The sequence below is a fragment of the Zingiber officinale genome, chromosome 6B, assembly GCF_018446385.1.
Source record: "Zingiber officinale cultivar Zhangliang chromosome 6B, Zo_v1.1, whole genome shotgun sequence".
Taxonomy (NCBI): domain Eukaryota; kingdom Viridiplantae; phylum Streptophyta; class Magnoliopsida; order Zingiberales; family Zingiberaceae; genus Zingiber; species Zingiber officinale.
Window position 1 is genome coordinate 81,452,850 of NC_055996.1, and position 16,549 is coordinate 81,469,398.

Here is a 16,549-nt window from a genome sequence, read left to right on the forward strand (position 1 = left end):
ATGAGAGAATGATACTTGACAGCAGTGAAGTATGATATCAGAGGAGTGTGAAGAATAAAGAAGGCAGAGATGGATTCCAAGTGTGAAGTGATACTCATTCAAGGATTATAATTTAAGCTTTACAATGGAACAAATGGGAACTAAAGAGGATGACTGCTGAAATTACAGAAACTATCAGAGAAGTAGAAACCAGGAAATGCAGATTCTGCAGAAATGAATTGGGCTTTTAGTGCCAAATTTGAAAAGAAAATTGTATTAAGCAGAAACTGTAGAAACCTGGAAGCTTTAGGTTATGCATTGTGAAAAGTCTTAAGAGACAAGATGAAAGAAGTATTGAAGTTTTGTGTGACTAAACGTGACAGATTGATACAAAGTCTGGAGTTAAAGCAGGAACTGAGATCAGTAGGTTGTTGTACAAAATAGATTTTGAGGCCATTGGTTCAATAAATTTTTGAAACTCAGCTACTAATTCAGTATTGATAGATGATTATCTTTCTTCTCCAGAGTTTACAAGATTTAAGATAAGAAATCTAATATTTAATAGACAAATTGAGCTGGAGCTGAAAACTGAAACTACATTAAATCTGCAGCTTAAGTTTTGGACTGTTTGCAGCAAGAGAAAGCTCAAAATGGAGCTGTAAGTTTGTGTCATTGCAAGAGAAGAGGTTAAGACTTGATGCCAGTCAAGTGCAAAAAAGGATGTTAACAGAGTGCAGATTGGTATGCTTGCAAAAACCAAATCAGTAACAGGAAGCAGTAATGTATCAAGAATGTAGAAGCAGTATCAAGAAAAGGAGAAGATATGGTAAAGATTTCAAGAATGAAGGAACAAATGGTAATCTTGCATCATTAACTTCTAGTTTTTGACTACAAATTACTGGAAAGATGCAGTGAGCTGTAAAAACTGGAATGTGCATAAATGAAATGTTTGAATGAAGGAATTCTGTGTTGATTCTGACCAGCAGCAACTGAAATTGAATTGTGGTACAAAATTTTGTTTTGCCTCTCGTGATTAATTAAACTAAACTGAATTTGAAGGAATGAAATGGTCCATGAATGTATCAACAAGAGCCAGTTGTTGGATTGTTGCGTATTCTGTTTGTAGATTTTTAATTAGCAAATGCAAAACTGTCAAGAATAACAACTTTTAGTAACTGTGGAGTATCAAGTTGCTTGCAAGTTTTTAAGTGCAAGAGAATCTGTTGGATTCTAAATGTCATTTAAGATGAGATCTGTGATAGCACATTAAATTTTGATACACTGAAGTTGGCATTGGACACCAATCAGAATTAGTAGCAATATAATCTAATTTGATGGATTTTGATGTGCAGTTATGTGCCAAATTTTTCTTGCAGAATTTTCTAGTTAATGGAAAGTTCATGGAAAGCTAGACATAGATAATATATATATCTTTCAAGCTGTATGGGGACTGATTCCTATGATTTCAGTGAAGCCTGGAATAATAAGTGCAGTTGTATGATTTCTGTGCAGAGATGGAACTAATGTATCAGCAACATCTAAATCTTTTTGTTGCATGTCACGAGGTTTTGATAATTATCAAAATAATACTTATTTTGAGTCAACATCAGCAACTAAACCCTTTACCAAGCTTAACTCTTCAAGATTCAAGGCAAGATCTTTTGGGTTTACAACTTCTGAAACTTAAACTCTTAATTTGAGAGTTTGCATCAGATTCCAGAAATGCATTGCTTAAAGTGTACCTCATTTGAAACTGAATCCTGATTTAAAGGCAGATCAGTTTGTGCCATAGATAATTTGCTGATTTGTGCCATGTGAATTCTTTTCTTGTTGCTGTAATTGCATGAATTTAACAACCTGAAGTTTTTGGAGTTGTGCTGATTGTTGTTGCTAGAATCAGAGAGTTGTAATCTGGAAACTAGAGAAATTAGTTGTATTTCTTAAATTGGCATGATTCATGAGTACACGAATTGCAGAAATTAATTTGATCTCGAAAGCTGCAGTTGAATACAATAATTTATCTTGCTGTGTAGTTATAGATACCATCTAGTTTAACAGTGTAATTTTGGCATGTTGAAAAGAATTACTGTGATCAAGATTGTTGTAGGAGTTCAATGAGGCTTAATTTGGTTTTCTACTAATCCAATTGAGATGCACAACTTCAGTGGCCAGTACAACATTTGCAAAGCTCGAATCAAATTTTGGAAGATTTTAGTCTAATCAGTGTGCTAAAGGAGAAGACTTGAGGAATGAATCCAAACCTTAAGTTCCTTTAAATATGGAATTCTGAAACTGAAATTCTGATTTGCATTCAAGAAATATTCTATTGTCCGAGACGGACAAAATTTTAAGTGTGCGGGAGGGAACTCTTTTTGGCTAGTTGATGTGAGATTATTGGAATTGAAGTGTGAAAGTTGAAATTGAAGTGGAAAAACAGTGAAAACAGATAAAAACAGTAAAAAACAGTGGCAAGAAAAGAGTATCAAGTGGAAGATAGAGTATCAAGAATTTTGGATGGCCATCAAATTGAAGAGGAGGTTAGCTTGGTCTTTTGAATTGATAAAAACAAATGGTATTCATCTCTTTTCACATCAAATTGGTCAACTCATCAAGTATATTCCTCCAATACTCTCATCTTCTCATTTTCTTCATTAAATTCTTTTCTTTTGCCTATTTCATTCATTTCAATTGCTCTTTTTGCTTCCATTTCAATTCTTCATGATAAAATCCTTTTTGATTCATGTATGCTATGTTTTATGGTGGTGGAGAATTAGAAAATAAGCAAGTTTATGGTAATTAAATGTTGTGAGTGACATTGAGTGAGCTCCACTTATACACATGTTTGAGTGTGAGAGCTAGAATAGGTAAATCCCTTGTGAGATTGCAACTTGCTTAGTTTTTCAATTGGATTGAAACTACCATACCTACTAATTATTGTTTAGATTGTATTCATGATTGTTTGTGATCTTTAGATGGTCTTAGTTAAATTCCTTTTACTATCTTTTAGATATTGCTAGGGAATTTGTGTGGAGATGATTTTTGATTTTCGTTACTTGCACGGGACGTTCAAGACTAAGTGTCGGGGATTTGATAACCATGATTTTACTGTATTATTTTGATTCATATATGCATGGTTTGATGTTAATTTCATAGGTTTAAATCATGGTTACATCACATTTTATGCATTGTATCGATTTTGGACTTAATTACAAATTATATTATTTTTTGGTGTTATTTGATGCTAATATTTGATTCTTATTTTGTAGGCATCAAAGGATCTTGGATTTGGATCTATTCGAACCGAATTTGTGCTCGAATCAGAGTTTAAACGAGAAGATCAAGCTGCGGAGCATTATGGACCGTTCATCGAAGATTGGACAGATCTGAACCATCCAGTGAAGATCTGGTCGATCCGACCTAACGGATAGTAGATCCAGACCCTAGATCAAGATTAATACCTCCAGATCGGATTTTAGGCGACTTTCCACCGTTGATCATGCTCCAAATCAATTTCAGTCATCCGTTCAGATCTGGATCAGATTCAAAAGAGAAGCTACAGTAGCTTCATGGCTTCGTCGACTCCTTCACGCTGTTCTTCGTCACGCGTTCTTCTCCAGCGGGATTCCGACCCTTTCCTTTCTCCGATCAACCTCTCGAGCTTCAACATCGGTGGAGAGCTTCTCGGCAGCTTCATTCCAATCATCTGGAGTCATCGGCGGGTGTTTCCTCTGCCGGAATTTCTCTCCCGGCATTCTCTGTTCCAGCCCATATTTGGAGGTGTTCCTCCAATCTGAGGTTCCGATTCCCATCAGTGACACTCGGCGGTGGTCCTCCGGTGTTCCTAAGCTCCATCCGACAGCAAACCACCATTCACAACCTTCATCCAGATTCAGAGAGCTCCGGGTAGAAGAAATCTAGATTTTCGGCACTTGAGTGGGTTTAGGGTTGTTCTAGCTCGCCAGAGGTGGTCCGCCGGCGTTGTTGAGCATACCTCAAACTGAGACGCAGCTGAGGTTCTTCATTGAGGTCCGGAATTGGGTGTTCTCGACTTTGGCACTCTTGTGTGATGGCAAGAGCGTGAAGACTATGTAGATTGATTGTGAGAATGGATTGGTTACCATTTTTAGTTCATTTTGTTACTGTTTATAGCTTGTCATAGATTTCTTGATATTTGTTAAGTAGTTTTAGCAAGTAATCTAGCATTTCGTTCCTTGTTGAAGTTTAATTTGTGCTTGGTTAATTATTAGGTTGTTAGGTTTTAATTGGCGCTTTAGATCAGATTTATTTTGTGTCTTGTTCTTTTATTCTATGCTTAAGAGTAGATTTAATTACGTCTCGTAATTTCATATTTTGTTTAAGTGTGTTGATGGTTTAATTATGACGTAGGGTGACAATGCGTAATGATTTGATCATTGGCATCTAGTTAGGTTTCACTCTTGCTTTAGATTAATTTCTTATTCGCTGTGCTTTACTTTTGTTAGATTTAGATTCAAGCTTAAACCCCCATTTTCATGTTAAAACCCCCAAAAATAGGAATAAAATGACAATCCTAGATTACATCCTACTGTTTGTTCCTTGAGGTTCGATCCTGGGCTCGTTACTACAACATGATTGTGTAGATAAGGGGTTCATGGAATATTAATTGTTAATTTGATTTACGAGTGTGACAGACATCGTTATCAGAGATCCTTCGTCCTTTGATCTCTGAGCTGCTGCCCGGCAGTCGAGTACAAGGCCAAGTCCTGTTAAGTTTAAGCGATGTTGAGGCTGAACTCTGTAGTTGCCGGTCGGCGATCTGCAACCCGAATTTTTAATAGCCGCCGGTTCGGCTCTAGAGTTTAACGTCGCCGCTCGACGATCTTCGGGCCGGGGGGTTTATAGTCACCGGTCTGACTCTAGAGTTTAACGTCGTCGCTCGACGGTCTTCGGGCTGGGGGGTTTATAGTCGCCAGTCCGACTCTAGAGTTTAACGTCGTCGCTCGATGGTCTTCGGGCCGGGGGGTTTATAGTCGCCGGTCCGACTCTAGAGTTTAACGTCGCCGCTCGACAGTCTTCGTGGAGCCTAGCCGTTCGACGTATTCTTTTCTTTTTGATATCATTCCTGCATTCAAAGGGAGCCGAGGAATGGAAAGGACATATAACAAATTACATTGGCACACCTTTCATCCAACTCGGTACGGCTGGAGATATTTAGCGCTCTATGGTCGTTCTAGCTGCCGTCCATCTTCATCTTCAAGGTAATAGGCGCACGATCAAAGCTTCTCAATGACCTTAAAGGGCCCAACCCAGGGTGCCTCCAACTTGCTCATATCTCCGACTGACTTCACCTTCTTCCATACAAAGTCGCCGACTTGGAATGCCTTGGGAATCACTCGCCTGTTGTAATTCTGCTTCATTCTTTGCCGATACGCCATTAGCCGGACGACTGCTTTGGCTCGTGCCTCGTCTATCATGTCCAGCTCCAGCTGCCTCCGCTCGGCGTTACTCGCGTCGTACTGTTGCACCCGATCGGATTCTACTTCTACCTCCACAGGAATGACAGCCTCTCCTCCGTACACTAAGTGGAAAGGCGTGACCCCCGTTCCCTCCTTAGGGGTAGTGCAAATCGCCCATAACACGCCTGGGAGCTCATCTACCCAGCTACCACCGATATGGTCGAGCCGAACTCGAAGAATCTGTAGGATCTCCCGATTGGCGACTTCAGCCTGCCCGTTGTTTTGTGGATAAGCCACGGAGGTGAAGTGTTGCTGAATGTCATACCTCTCGCACCATTCTCGGAGCTGCTGTCCGACAAATTGTCGCCCGTTGTCGGACACGAGCCGTCGTGGAATGCTGAACCGACATATTATGTGCTGCCAGATGAGCTTCTTGACCATCTGCTCAGCTATTTTCGCAAGCGACTCGGCTTCCACCCACTTTGAGAAATAGTCTACCGCTACTAGTAAAAACTTCCGTTGTCCGGTCGCCATGGGGAAGGGTCCTACAATATCCATGTCCCACTAGTCGAACGGGCAGACTACTGTAGAGGCCTTCATCTCCTTCGTCGACCGATGGGAGAAGTTGTGATATCTTTGACAATAAAGGCAAGTGGCGACGGTCCGAGCGGCGTCTTCCTGGAGGGTCAGCCAGAAATATCCAGCTAGCAGGATCTTTTTTGCTAACGACCGGTCGCCCGGGTGTCCTCCGCAGGATCCTTGATGCACCTCCTTTAGTATATATTTCACGTCTTTCGAGCTGACACACTTTAGCAGCGGACGGGAGAAAGCCTTCTTGTAGAGCTGGTCCCCTATGAGGGTGAACTGGCCCGCTCTCCTTCTTAGCAACTGTGCCTCATCCCGATCGGACGGAGCAGCTCCTGATCGCAAGAATTCCACTATTGTCGTCCTCCAGTCGCTGGGGAACGTGAGACCCTCCATCCTGTCAATGTGAGCCACTAAGGATACCTGCTCGATCGGTTGCTAGGTGACGATCGACGTTATCGAACTCGCCAGCTTCGCCAACTCATCTGCCCCCTGATTCTTCGCTCGGGGGATCTTCTGTATGACAACCTCACCGAAGTTAGTTTTGAGCTTGTCGAATGCCTCCGCGTACAGCTTCAGCCTGGTGTTGTTGATCTCGAAGGTCCCCAAGAGATGCTGAGCGGCCAACTATGAGTCTGAATAAATTAACACCTTACTGGCTCCTACGTACCGAGAGGCCTGTAATCCTGCTATGATGGCCTCATACTCCGCCTCGTTGTTGGTTGCGTGGTAATCCAACCGAACAGACAGATGCATCCGCTCTTCTTGTGGTGAAATCAGCAAAAGACCGATGCCGCTTCCCTGCCGTGTGATTTAATAAGGTCTCCTCTATATCTGCACATAGGTTGACCGCTCGGAGTGATTTAATAAGAATGTCATCCACGTATATCTCCAAGTTCCGCCCGATCTGCTTCCGGAACACCTTGTTCATGAGACGCTGATATGTGGCGCCGACGTTCTTCAATCCGAATGGCATTACGTTGTAGCAGTAGGTGTCGTCCGTCGTGATGAAACTTACTTTCTCTTGATCATTCCGGGCGAGCGGGACTTGGTGGTATCCCTGATAAGCGTCCAACATGCATATCAGTTCGCATCCCGCAGTTGAGTCCATCATTTGGTCAATTCAGGGTAGAGGGTAAAAGTATTTCGAGCACGCCTTATTCAGATCTCGAAAGTCGATGCAGACCCTCCACTTGTTACCTGGCTTGGCGACCAGAACTACGTTCGTGAGCCAGCTCGGGAATTGCACCTCCCGTATGTGGCCAGCCTCCAGAAGCTTCTCGACTTCCGCCCGGATGATGACGTTCTGCTCAGCACTGAAGTCCCTCTTCCTCTGCTTCACCGGTCGCGCGTCCGGCCGGACATGGAGCTCGTGCTGCGCAACGCTTGGCGAGATGCCTGGTAGCTCGTGTGTTGACCACGCAAAGACATCGTTGTTACATTGTAGGCACTTAATCAATTCTTCCTTCTGGCCCGCTTCCAGGTCGGATGCAATGAATATGGTTGCCTCCTGTCGGCCATCGCGGATCCTCACCTCTTCTTTTTCTTCATAAACTAAATTTGGAGGCTTTTCAATTATGGTGGTTACCTCCAACCGCGGTGCTTTCCGAGCGGATCTTGACTCTGCTCAAACCATCTTCACATAGCATCGTCGGGTAGCCAGCTGATCTCCTCTAACTTCGCCCACCTTGTCCTCCACGGGGAATTTGATCTTCTGACAAAAGGTTGAGACGACCGCCCGAAACTCATTGAGAGCCGGCCGACCAAGTATCACATTGTAGGCGGACGGGGCATCAACCACAATGAAGTTAGAGGTCCGCGTCCTTCGAAGCGGCTCCTCTCCTAGCGATATAGCCAGTCGGGTCTGGCCGACCAACAGAACCTCGTTGCCGGTAAATCCATATTATGGAGTTGTCATTGGAAGCAGCTCGGCTTGGTCAATTTGAAGTTGGTCGAACGCCTTCTTGAAAATAATGTTGACCGAGTTGTCTGTGTCAATAAATATGCGGTGAATAGTATAATTTGCTATTACCGCTCGGATGATAAGGGCGTCGTCATGCGACACTTCGACCCCTTTTAAGTCTCTGGGCCCGAAGCTGATCTCGGGTCCTTGCGCCCGCTCCTGGCTACAACCGACCACATGGACCCTGAGCTGCCGAGCGTGTGACTTCCTTGCACGGTTGGAGTCACTGCCTGTCGGCCCACCAGCAATGATGCTGATCTTGCCCCGAGCAATATTGCTCCTATTTTCTTCCTCTCGGGCGAGGGGTCTCGTTCGCTCTTGCGAGGCCCGGGGATTGCCCCTCGGCTGATGATGCTGTTGCCGTTCCGGGGACTCTCTAGCCACCCGTCACCCGGTACTCTGGTGTCGATGTTGTCGATCGGGCGAAGGTGATCGGCGACGATAGCTTCTCGACGCTGGGTGAGCAATCGGGCCGAGACTTCGACAGTCACGGGTGTTGTGGATCGCTGACTGGTGAAACGAACAAAACATGAGAGTCCATACCTTTCCATTTTGCTTGGGCCGATCGGCTGCCACATGTTGGACGGTGTGCGACCTTGCCTCTTGATGAGGGCGTGCTCCCTCAGCACGGGGTCCCCTCGGGGGTTGATGACTGGCCAGTGGTCTCTGCTCGGTCGGAGCTAAAGGCTCGGGTGATGCTTCTTTCCTTCTGGCTGCCTGAGCTTCCTCTACATTGATGTACTCGTTCGCCTTCTTCAGCATGTGGTCGTAGTCACGGGATGACTTTCGGATGAGAGAGCGGAAGAAATCCCCGTCGACTAGGCCCTGAGTGAAGGCATGCATCATTGTCTCAGATGAGACCATAGCGATATCCATGGCCGCCTGGTTGAAATGCTGGATGTAAGCTCGGTGGCTCTCTCTCGGCCCTTGCTTCATAGAAAATAAGCTGACGCTGGTCTTCTAGTAACGTCGGATGTTGGCAAAGTGGTGGAGGAACGCCGTTCGGAAGTCTTTGAAGCTCCATACCGATCCATCCGGCAACCTCCTGAATCAGCGTTGTGCGGAGCCAGACAGGGTGGTGAGAAAGACCCTGCATTTGACTCCGTCGGTGTATTGATGTAGAGTGGCGGCATTGTCAAACTTACCGATGTGGTCGTCTGGGTCGGTTGTACCGTTGTACTCTCCGATCGATAGGGGGCGTAATGCTTCGGAAGTTGATCTTGCAGAATCGACTTAGAGAACTGACGATTGATCCGCTCGGGGGATGACTCGGTCTGAGGCATTTTCCCCTTCCTGGCGTCCCGCACGGGCGCTTCGTCGAATGACCCCTGGTTGACTTGAGCTAGCTCAGACGGCGTCTGGAACAAGGCTCGATGGAACGGAATAGGGGCGGGCGACGCATCTCCTGGTGTGCCTGTTTGACCTTTATTCTGTGCCCAAGTGGAGTATTGTTCCGGTCGCTCTTCTTGTGCCGCTCGGCCACCCGATGTCGAGGTCGCCTGCTGCGACAGCCGCTCGGCCAACGCTTTCTGCTGCTGCTCCACAATTTTTGCCACTCTCGCCTCGTTAAGAGCATCGATCTCCTCTTGAGAAAGCGTCACGATGTGCGGTCATCCAGCTCCTTCCATCTTCTCCGCTTGGATTCAGGTGCGTTCCCACAGATGGTGCCAATTTGATCTTGTTCGAGAGTCGAGTAGACGGACGTTGGGGACGTGGCACTCTCTACTGATTCCGTGTAGACTCTGGGCTGACGTGGACTCCGGTTAACCTATAGGAAAATCGAGCCGGGGAGGGGATCTCGACGATGGCCCTCTGACGCTTAAGTCAGGCGAGAAGAAATTGAAGCAGAATAACGAGGCAAAGAGCTACAGTAGATGATCATGCATACCTCCGTCGAAGTCTGGGGGTCCTTATATAGGATCTCGGGGGGCGCATGCACGCTTCCCGAGACATGCACGCTCCTCAAAGCATACCTCAAAATGGACGTGTCAGAAAAGTGTGCCTGACGTCATACCGCAATCGTCCGAGCATATCTCCGACATGACAGTGGAAACTTTCATCGTACGATCTTCTGTACGGTCTGGTCGCCGACCATGCTATCTGTCGGCGGCGCATGTCTCGAGAAGGATATCGCCAGCTGTCTGCTTTGTTCTCTTCTCTTGTCTGTTACTAGGCTGAGCGGGTGAGCCGCTCGGTCGCATACTCGGACGGGCATGCAGCCTTAGTCGTTCGGTAGCTCAGCTTGAGCGGACTTGCCGATATGCGCATCGCCTCTTTTATACGAAACCCCCTGAGCGTCGGAAACCCAACCTATGATCGAGTTGTCTTCGCACCGGCCTGGGCACTATTAAGGTCGATCGGCGAGATGACCTCCCCGCTCGGCCAAAACATTGGTCTGCCCATCTTGACTTTGACTTCCATGTGTCGTTGACCACTGTACGGTCAGGCCCCCTCTTTCACCACCGGATCAGTATTATTTTGAGGACTCGACAACCCTTCTGAGGACTTGGCTAGGGATTCCATTGACCCGAGCAGACTTGGGATCCGATCGGGAAAAAGGTCTGATCGACATCCCTTCTGAGGACTCGGCTTGGGATTTCGTTAAGTCGGGCGGACTCAGGATCCGATTGGGAAAAAGATTTGATCGATGGCCCTTCTGAGGACTCGACTCGGGATTATGTCAAGTCAAGCGGACTAGGAATCTGATCAGGAAAAGGTCCGATCGGCGGCCCTTCTAATTACTCAGCTCAAGATTGGGCAGACTTAGGAATCTAATTGGCTAGAATATTTGGCCAAGTCGTTCACCCATGCCGGCTTCGATCGTTGACCCCTCCTTGACTTTGAACGCCACCTCAACCAGCTTTCTTGACTTCGACACTGGCTTTGAGGGCTCTACCTGTAAGTACCATGGGTTGGTTTTGATGTGATCAACCGAGTCAAGTTAGGACATGCTGATTTAATCCTTGTGTCTAAGTGTGCAGGAGCTTAGAAACACAAGAAGTTGAGCGAAAGACACAGCTGGCGAGAAGAATGTCACGGGAAGAGAGTCAATGGGCTCAGTGCATCTAAAGGACGAGGTTCTGTGGAAGAGTACATAGCGGACGAGAAGGAAGCGCACAACATTTCTGAGGGATGAGAAGTCAGAGTGGAAGACTACTCGAGGAGAAGGTCGGAGTTGGGTTCAGGTGGGGTCAACTCCAGTTGACCGGAGCATCACCAATGTGAAGAAGATCAGCTTGGAGGTTAATCTGCCTGTTGGAAGGTGCCTCCAAGAGACTTGGAGGCGCCCTCGCGCTCGAACTCCGGGCACCTGGACCCAGTCCAGGCCCCCTGTCTAGGTTGGGCTGCAAATGGGCCCTCAAAGCCTTTGAAAGCGCCCTTATGACTTTTTGGGAAGCACCCTCAAGCTATTAAGGCCCATAGCCGTTAGGCTATCATTGCGAAGAGGATAAAACTTTATCCTCTGGGAGGAGCCCTAAACCTTTTTTGAGGCGCCTCTAAGCAACAGTAATATTTTTCAGGAGGCTATAAAAAGTGTCCTGGAGGTAGGAATTCAACAACAACTAAACAACAACTTTTATATTAACTTTCCTAGTCTTTTCTAAGCTATCAACATATGTAAAAGGCTTCTCCACCTTTAATAAAGAAGTTTTTAGTGAAATTTTTAATGCCTTGAATTAACAATTGTCTAAGTTGTAACCAAATAAACTTTGGCTTTTTTACCTATTATTTTAAGTTGTTTTCTTTAATGTTAATTGTTTATATTTGCTTAATCTAATTGTGTATCCTTGCTAAACAAAAATAAGAGATTTTTTCTAACTTACTTGAAGGGTTATTCACCCTCCTCTAGTCGGCCTATCGCGACCTACAATTGGTATCAGAACCCAACCGTATCAAAAGGACTAACCGTCAACTAAAGCAATGAGACAATGGCCAAATCAAGCATCTATCCACCTAAGTTCCAAGGGAAGTTCGCGATATGGAAAAAAAAATGAATAGAGGTATTTTTTTAAAATCAATTTTGAAATTTTGTTAATAATCAAATACAGTTTTGTAGATTCTAAAGATCAACAAGGAGAAGAAAAAGAAGAATATCTATGGACCAAGAAGAAACAAGTTGACTTCATAGCAAATGGACGAGCGGAATTCGACCTTCTAAGTGTGCTACCACCATAGGAAGTCAACAAAATTGGCACCTATGGATCAACAAAAGAACTCTGGAAGAAATTCCTAGAACTACATGAAGGAACTTTCGAAGCCAAGCACGTTAAACGGGACTGGTTCCGGAATCAACTGATGAACCTTCAGCTGAAAGAAGGAGAGTTAGTCGTTCAACTGTACGCCAAACTGAAGGAGTTAATTACCGGATTCACGAATCTCGAAGAAAATATGTCCAACCAAGATTCACTAAGGTATGCACTAAACACTTTCCCAAGAATACCCGAGTGGACGTCCATAATCGACTTATATATCTCTAAGGATCTAGAGGTAAGTTTATTAGATGTTTATTTTTTACTTTAGAACTTCACGAATCTAGATGTGTATAACTAAGGAATGAGCCAAATCAAAACATTGCCCTAAAGGTAAAAATGGGCGAATTAGACTCTGAAGCTTCTTTCGATGAAGACGAAGACACCCTCATGGTAAGAAACTTTAGTAAATTTCTTAAATCTAACAAATTCCATAAGTCACAGGTAAAGAAATACCTTCAAAGCAAAAGGAAGATTAGATGCTATAATTGCCAGGAAGAAGGACAAATCAATGACGACTACCCTAAACTAAAGAAGAATGATAAAAAAAAAAAAAAAAGGTCAAGACGAACAATGTAGAGAAACTTAAAAGCTACATGGGATAAATTGTCGTCTTCTGAATAGGAGATTAAGGCCTATGCCGGACTGACACTAATGGTGAACCATCAAAGGGAGGAAGAAAGTGCCCCAAAAATAAATATCGATGAAAGGGGAGCATCAATGGATGGAAGTAACATTGAAGGAATATCAAATCATGAGATACGTGAGGTACGTTTTCTATTTCATGAACAATCATATGAATTTATTAAAATTATTTATAGAAATATGTGTAAATTAGAAAAAAAATACATAGTTAAAATTAACCTTATCAAATGCATGTCGATTAAATGATTTTGATAAATTGAAAATGAAAAACTGAAAGAACAAATAGAATATTTAAAAAATGACTATGCATGCTTAAAATTGAATATTCTACGAAAGTCAAATTTTAGTAATTATGGTGGACTCAATTGACATATCAGGAATTATAGGAGACAAATTACAAAATTCTTATAAATTATATTCTACCAAAATTCCTGATAAATCTAGTAGGTAGGAACCTATATTATATTCCAAAATCGTGTCTAAATTAAATCCTCCATTTAATTGATTTACTAGGGTAGAAATTACTTTACTTAAAAAAATATCTTTCATATAAACTTTTCGTTAGAATTTTGTATTCAAAATTTTTATGAAGACATAATGACAGATTATCTATTAGATTGATTTTTTTTAGAAATTTTTGATTAATAATGAATTCTCTGTGAATTACTTACTAAAAAAATGAATTTTTAATATTTAAAATTCTCAAAAACCTAATTTTTAAATATTTTTTTTCTACATATTTTTTTCGATTTTACATACTTATAAAAATTAACAAAATTTTTCTATATCAAAATCTATTTTTAATATTTATTTTTCTAAAAATAAGGCTTTGTAATGAAATGATTTATTGCAATTAAAATAAAAAATATTTTTGAATGTTTTTTTATTGATCTAACTGCTTCTATTTGACTTTGATAAAATTGTTCAGGATTTTTTAAAATAGAAAAATTATTTTTTTTGTTAAAACATAGAATTAATTAGTAAAATTAGAATATTTTTAAAAATTATAGTTGGTAAATATTAGATTACTATTACTTTTGTTCATAATCCCCTCAAAAACTTTTCAACATTTTTTCTAGCTATTTTTTCATATTTTTATAATTTTTTGATATGATCCAAGGGGGAGAGGGAATAAGTTAAGAGGGAGGTAATTGCATAAATGCAAATTATTACAAAGTTTTTATGTACTTAAATGCAAACTTATTTTGTACTAAATTGCAATATTCAAATTTTATTATTTTTTAAACTCTAATTTAACTCAAGTTGATACATATTAAAAATGGAGAAATTATAAGTACCCCAGATTAGTTTTGATGTGATTAATCGAGCCAAGTTAGGTCATGTTGGATTTTAATTCTTGTGTCTAAGTGTGCAGGAGCTTAAGAACACAAGAAGTCGAGTGAAAGATGCAGCTAGCAAGAAGGATAACACAGGAAGAGAATTGATGGGATCGGTGTGTCTAAGGGACGATGTACTACGAAAGAGTACGCTGGCAGACGCAAAGAAAGAGCGTGGCATTTTTGAGGAATGAGAAGTCGGAGCAGAAGACTGCTCAAGGAGAAGGTCAGAGTTGGGTTCAAGTGAGCTCAACTCCAGTTAACCGGAGCATCACCAACGTGAAGAAGATCAGCTTGGAGGCTAGTCTTCCTACTGGAAGTCGCCTCCAAGAGGCTTGGAGGCACTCTCGTGCTCGGACTCGAGGGCACCTTGACCCATTCCAAGCGCCCCGCCCAAGTTAGGCAGCAAAGGTGCCCTCAAGCCTTTTTGGGAGGCGCCTTCAAGCCATTGAGACTCCTCCGATAACCGTTAGGCTACCATTACGAAGAAGATAAAATTTTATCCTTTGGAGGTGCCATGTGCCTCTTTGGAGGCGCCTCAAAGCAATGGTAACATTTTCCAGGAGGCTATAAAAAGCATCTTGGAGCTAAGAATTCAACAACAACTAAACCACAACTTATATATTAACTTTCCTAATATTTTCTGAGCTGTCAACGTGTGTAAAAGACTTTTCCTCCTTCAACTTCAACGCCTTGAATTAACAATTACTTAGGTTGTAACCAAGTAAACTCTAGCCTTTTTACCTATTATTTTTAAGTTGTTTTCTTTAATGTTAATTATTTATATTTGCTTAATCTAATTGTACATCCTTGCTAAGCAAAAACAAGTAATTTTTTCTAACTTACATGAAGGGCTATTCACCCTCTCTAGCCAACCTATTGAGACCTACACTACCTTATTCGCCATATCACACAGATGAGGACAAATTTGATCTTGCCTGGAATTGGGAAAGATGACGTGCTGGCTGCGGGGCGTTAATATTGACCGTGAGGAGACTTCAAGCAACAGGGATTGATATCGCTATCGAACCTGCATACCACAGAGAAGAACTAGAGGCAAAAAATGGCAGTCACCTGGCTAGGGAGGGGTCCCCGACATCGGCACTTCAACGCTCAAGTTAGGCATATGGTGGTGGAGAAGATGAACAGTAATGAAGAAGAAATGAATTTTGATAGAAAAGCTTCGTGTTCCTACGTCTTTAGGTGGAGACCCCCTTATATAGTATTATTTTTCCTCTCTGTATGAATCTCAATGCCTTACCAAAATATAACCAACGATTATGACATTTTACACATTTCCTAGAATAGACCCATAATTCCTATGCTTTACATGGTAGAAGCTTCTTGTATACAGCTTGTATGGGGAATATTCTCCTAATTATCTGACAATTATTATACAAGACGCTAAAAAGGAATATTGAGCTAATGTGTATTAATGCACTATGATAATAGGATGACTGAGTTCCCTCTAATGCTTGACCAGACCTTGCTCTCGAACGGGGGTTGGGTTTACTAAGTAGTGTTGATCATCTTCGAGGACCTGGCCCTTGGAAGACTAAACTCTTTTGAGGACTTGGCGGCCCTTCTGAGGACTCGACTTGTAATTCTGTTGAGCAGGGCGAACTGAAAATCTGATCAGGAAAAAGGTTTGATCGGCATCTCTTCTGAAGACTCGGCTCGGGATTTCGTTGAGTCAGACGAATTTGGGATCCGATCGGGAAAAAGGTCCAATCGGCGACCCTTCTGAGGACTTAGCTCAAGATTCCGTCCAGCCGAGCGGACTAATATGATCAGGAAAAAGGTCTGATCGATGACTCTTCTGAGGACTTGGCTCAAGATTTCGTTGAGTCGGACAGACTTAGGAATCCGATCGGACCTTTGGTTCGATCTGTTGGAATATTTTATCGAGTTATTCGCCCATATCGACTTCAAGTATTGACCCTCTTTAATTTTGACTGACCTCAACTAGTTTTCTTAACTTTAACCTGGACCTACCTTATTCACCGTATATACATTAAAGAATAAATTTATTATATTTAAGAGTTTACATTTATATATTTTTAAAATTTATTGAATACAAATATCTCTGACGTATCAGGTAGATGTTAGAACAATTAATATCGCAAAAAGCATTTATCAAACCAAAATATAATGATTACTTTTTTGTTAATTGTAGAACGAGTAATTGTCTGAAATATTCTAAAAAAAATTGAAAATAAGGAAAAAGTTGAAATAAAAATGATTAAGTTGGGTAGTTTGAGATCCGATTCTATAAAGATTTTTTATTAAAAATAAATTAAAAAGTATTTATAACTGACGGGGCATAAATCTAATATTTCTTAATTGGAAGACCCG